The following is a 6,000-nucleotide window of genomic DNA, read 5'->3' as shown; positions in this document are numbered from 1 at the left end:
AAAAATGAGTTTTGAGAATCCCAGACCCCCCCATGGAACAATGGCCTTGACCCTCTCACTTCTTTCTTACCTTTCTTATCAGTTCCTGCCCCCTCCTATCATCTTGGTCTTTCTTCTTCTCATTCCTGGCTATCCACACTCCACTTTCCCTGATGGTGGATGCATCGGGCTTCTCCTGACTTGACCTTTCTCTTTCTTGAACACTGCTTACTGTGGGTTACCCCATCCCTCCTCAGTGTAGGACCCTCTCAGGAGAAGCCCCATTCCTCTGCCCAGCTTTACCCTGACTCTCACAAGTGGAGTCAAACACATAGAGAAAAACTCTTTGCACACTAAGGTTTAGTGAAAGCAGACAGCAAGTAATTGAGACCCTCCACACAATGCAAAAAAAATAGACATCTGTAGTTTACATGATGCGTGCTTCTAGGTCAAAGGACAATATATTACAAACATAAATGACACTTTCAGAGAAGCATATTGTATATATTATAATTCCTAACATTGTAAAACAAGAATGTTAGAAGTCCCCTAAAGAAAGAAGAGAACATCTGTGGGTTTATGACATGAAGCAGATGGAATAGCATCTGAGGAGTGCTTAAACGTTTCTCTTCCTGACATTGTCATCAACTCAATCATGACTTGAATAGTCTGAGAAGGGTGTTTTCAAATCCTAAACTGACACAGTTTTTAGGAGGCACCACAGAAATGATGGGGTGCCTCAGAATTCACCCCAATGTTTAAGCATCAACTATGTTCCTGGCATATACATCATGTTGTCAAATGTAACTCTGTATCCTACCCAGAGCAAAACAGCTATGAGAACCAAACTTTTTCTTTTCTTTCCTAGCTTCTCCCTGATGTCACTATTCCCATTATTGTCTAGCACAAGATTGTTTTAAAGTGTTTGCATAGCATTCTAAGGTCTTCAAATGGAAAGAATCAAATAAAGGAAACAATTCCACCCTTTTATTAAAAGAGATCTTGGGTCTATAATGCAAACTGTGGCTGTCTTAAAGCACTACAGCTGCCAACTGTACCACGGGCCCCCTGAGTGAGAGCCCTGAGAGGCCTTGGAACCTGCATTTTAATATACTCCACAGGTATTTTTTGCACACTGAAATTGGAGAACAACTGCCACAGAATATTCTAGTATGCTATAAAAATATGAGAAAATGCTCCACAAACACTATGTCGTGTCCTTCATGTAATCTCAGAGGCTGAAATGAATAAAATCAGGATATTTGTTGTTTTGCTTGGGAGGTTTTGTTTAAAAGGAGTGAAAGATATGCAAATAGTTCAAGAGGAAAGCATGCATGTTAAAGATCTAAGGAAACGAATTATACATATCTTCCAAAGGGGAATTAAGACAGTAGAACCTACACATTTTTACAACCTGGGTTAAGCCTGTTCTATGGCGTCATACAATTAGAATTTGTGAGAGAAGGATTACTTTGCTGGGAAATCAAAGCAAAACAGCTTCCCAAATATCATATGTCTTTTCTCACAGACATAAAGCACAAAAAACTATTTAGGCAAATTCACCCAATGGACACTTTATTACAACATACTTTCAGTAAAGCCTCTTTGGACTAGATCAGCTCATAGCAGCTTGAAGTGGAATGCCCAAACACTGGAACAGCTGCTCTACAAGTAAAATATCTTGTTACATTTTCATTAACCAACCAGCTATTCAGAATGTCTTGTTAGTGTTATCACACAAACATGCACAGTCCTGTAAAACTATTCAAAATCTACTAAAATCCAATGAACAAGAATGGATAGTTCTCCAAAGACAGTTCACATTCAGTCACAAAGCCCTTCCCAATATCCTTTGCTCAGGTTTGCAGAGTGAATTAACTTATTTATTTATTTTACCATGGGCTACAGCTAGCCTCAGAAGCCCTTGAAGCTCCTGTGATGGCCTGTCCTGTCCTTGGTTCTGCCAGACCTCAGAGTAGCATCTGATTTCTCCCTCACCAAATGGTCTCACCAACCAACTCCAAATCGAGAAGATTTAGGTTGCTCTCCTAGAAGGCTCCTGGAAAAACGTGTGACTAGCTAGGTAACCCAGTCTTGTCCTAAGCTTCCTTGAGAAAAAGACTGAATGCACAGACCACTAGCCAAGCCAGATCTAGTCCCTTCTTTTCTACCTTTTGAAGTAATTGTAACCAAACACAGAAATCCTTAACAAGGGTTCCATGGACTGGCTTCACTGATTCCATAAAATGCTTGAGATGGTGTGTGAGGATTTTCTGTGTAAATGTGTATATGCACTTCTAAAGAGATTGTCTACAGCTTCCTACGGTTTCTCAAAAGGGTCTGTGACATTAAAGGTTATGACATTCACATCTAAAGGCTGAATGTAATAGAGGTGGGTTAGAATCTACCCCTTGTGTTTATTGACTTAATTTACAGTTTGAGCGTTCACTTCTTTGGGTCATGGGACTACCCACGTATTGAGAAAAAAGTAAGCATCAGTTAGGAATTGGCTTTGCCTGCTAGTAACACAGACCCTGTCACAGTGGCTTAAACAAATTGGGGATTTATTCTTTCTTGTAAAAGAGATCTGGGAAAGGAAATCCAGTGTTTATGCAGCCAACAAGACGCCATTAGAGACACAGACTACTTCCATCTTTCTGTTCTGACATCCTCAGCACCTAGCTTTGCACTTCACTATGACAAGAGAGCTGCCATCTGTTCTTCTTTTAAGGAACTTTCCTAGATGTTCCCCCAAATAAATTTACTTCACGTGCTACTGGCCAGAACTTAGTAACAAGGGAGGTTGAGAAATCAAAGCCATAGATAGGCAACTTACGTCCCCCTCAGCCCAAATTAGGTTTTTGTTACGAAGATAGAAAGGCGAAAACATATTCGGTAAGCAACTAGCAGCCCTTACTATCTTTTAATGAAAACAAATATTAATGAAGTTATTTCCTGCTTATGGTTCCTTGGCGAGAGGTTCTTTGTAACACCTACTCATTCAACAACGCAGAAGCACGTCTGTGAAGCACCGTACTCTGCAGGTGTGTGAATATCCCTCACGCACACGCACGCACGTGCACGCGCCCTCCCGCCAACGCACGTGAAGCTGGTTAGCGAGCGGCTGACCGACTCCGGCTTGGCGGCCGCGTTCACGCGTCCGAAGCTTCCCTCCCCTCACGCGGCGGTCTACCTGCTGGCACACACACAGCTCTGAGAGAACGAGGGCGACCCTCCTCCTCCCGCTGCTCTGTTTCCCTCAGTCTTTGAGAAAAATGAGCAAAGAACGTGCCGCCCAGAATTCCTTTGCTTTTCTCCCCACGCCGTGGCCGCGCTCTGCCCTTCCTTGGATCTACCTGAGCCTTCCTGGTGAGTTGAGTTCACTTTATTAGAGCCCAGTTCGCCTGTGTGTAGGATGGGGGGGGGGTTGGAAAAGCGAACCTCCATATTCTGCCTCACTTTCTATGATTTACATGGTGAGCCAGGTGGGCTGCTTTCCTGTCTCATGTGAGAAAACACCCAGAATGTCATTTGTCTTTCTTCCCCGTGAAGGATTCTGATTTATTATCCGGAATGAGTTCTCAAATGACCTCAGCCAGTCCGCTGGAGCCGGGCGCCTGTGTCCTCCGGTGGTCAGATGGGATAGGCGTGTTCTGAGGCCAGGTCTCTCTGCGTCCTTGCGCACATAACTTCTGCTCACTGAGCCCGCCTTTCCGCATGAGTCAAATGGCAGTGATAGTATGTGCCTCAGATACGATGTGGAGAGATGAAGCTCTTTCACCCGGAGGGTAGTGTTTTCTGCCAGTGATTTCATCCTCCTGACTCCTTAAGCACGAAGAGAGCATCCCTGTTTGAGTGTGGGCCGCCTGCAATGCTGGCATCTGCACTGCAGAGTTTCACTTCCAGTTCCTGGAAGTAAGAGGGGCTTCGGGTGCTGCAGGGGGAACTGGGGAGAGGCCAGGCCCCACTCGGCTGGGTAAAGGACAGACAGCGTTCTGAGCGCTGTGGATGGTTTGGTGCATCTTTTCGGCCAAGAAGCTGATGGCTGCAGGATGAGATGGAACTCCAGGAGAGGTGCAGTTAGGGAAGGAAATAGGACCCCCAGGGAGCTGATGTGGTCATCCTTAGGACAAACTAGGGAATGGCTCTCGTCCAGAATGGTTTCTCTCTTTGGTTTTCTGCCTTGAGAGCTATATGTATAAGGGTCACAAATGCTGTGTGGAAGGGGGCTCTTTAAAAACACTTACACTAAAAGGCCCTAGATGCTGCCGGCTGAGCAGTCTCTCTCCTCTGCCTGCCAGAGAGTACAAGCCCTGCCTGACTTCCTGTGAAGCTAGTCAGGGCAGAACATCTTTTCTCTGGATCCTCTTCTCAGCAGCAGCCACAGCAGTAAATCTTCAGAGAGGCCTCATTAGGCAAGTTCCTTTTTGAACTCCCTCCACCCACCAGACCTCTCAAAACCACTACCACCATTCTGGCATGTTATTATTTTTTCCTCCTAAGCTTGCGTTTCCCTCACTCCTGGCACCTAGGCCTCCCTCCACTGCTCTCACTTTCCTTAACGGACTCTTCTCTAGCTGGAATCTCTCCAAAGGGTGTGTTCGTGCAATCAAAAACTTCCCTTTTTGTTTTATCGCATCACTGAACATACCAGATAAGGCCCAGCTAAGGGAGGGAGGGAGAGAGGGAGGGAGGGCTCTGGGCTGGGTTGGGCTGGAAGGGGGTGGGGCTGGGGGGCAGGTAAAGGGGGCAGAGGAAGAAGGCAGAAGAAATCTTCACATCAGCTCTTAGGACCATATAGGGACAGTAAACACAGACACATGGGTACGGGTCGCCTCTCCCCGTTGGAGCCCAGCCGCTTCTCAGGAAGCTGAACACCCGCATTCAGACCTGTAGCAAATGACCGTCCACGACTTGAAAAGAGCCTATAGAACAAACCAGACACAAGCTACAGTGAGACACGGACACAAGGGCATTAAATAGTTAATTTTTAGCAAACCCAAATTGCATTTCCATCATGTGCAAGCAGTCAGCTGCTATTGTAGGTCACCAAGATACAACGCATTATTTCTACAGTTTGTGGAAAACATTAGGCAGCTGTAATAAAGTCGATGGTATTTCCTTCCTTACTGAAACATGACTTCAGTAAATCCCTGTTTAAATTTTTTTCCCTTTCTAAACATTTCTCTCCATCTGCACGATAAGTCAATAAAAGAAATTAAAAGTTAAAATGCCTAATGAAATTTTATCAGGCATGAAATGACATTTAAACCAGAGTTGCCACCCGGGCTTAGATGCATGAAAACTGACCCGAACTTCAGGGGTTATAAAAAGCAGAGGGAGGGTAACAGCAAGTTTCAGTGGCCTTTATGTATTGCAGCCCCTGAAAAAAAATCATTCCAAAGAGGCATTCCATGAAACCGAGACTCTCTGAGCAGTTAAGATTTTTACAGGAGGTACATCATTTCTCTAAACCTCCACATTCTTTTAGGCCACCATTCTTTTTTCTTTATTCACTTCCTTGCACTGACATGCTTATTTTGAAATCAGTCTTCATCTGTGTACCTCTGCCATGATCTCAGGAAAAGTGATAGGAAGAAAGCCTGAGAACATTTTTAAGAAGAGGGAACAGATGGGAAGAGTAGAGGACTTCATTCTTAATCTTTCTTAGAGGAGAGCATTAGGACGTTCCATGGAGACTCAGAAAGAGTTTTAAATACGCAGACATGGAGAGAAAAAAATCATTCTTCCCTGTATAAAATTGTTTAATAATTACTGACTGCCCCATCCTTAGGTCATAATAGGCATCTCCTTGTCATAGAAGCCTGAAAAGAAAAGAAGCCATTCAATGGATATGTAGCTACTTCCCAGCCTTACCAATTTAAAACATTAAACTTCTTTCAAAGCAAATCCCTGAGTCCTCCCACATGCGGGACATGCACCGAAGTCAAGGGACGTTATGTCTAAGATGGGACAGCAGAGTCAGACCCTCTAACTGGAAAGCATATTTAGAACTTCCAG

This window comes from Balaenoptera musculus, chromosome 9 (assembly GCF_009873245.2).
Source record: "Balaenoptera musculus isolate JJ_BM4_2016_0621 chromosome 9, mBalMus1.pri.v3, whole genome shotgun sequence".
In the NCBI taxonomy this organism is placed as follows: Eukaryota; Metazoa; Chordata; class Mammalia; order Artiodactyla; family Balaenopteridae; genus Balaenoptera; species Balaenoptera musculus.
Note: the sequence above shows the minus strand (reverse complement) of the source record.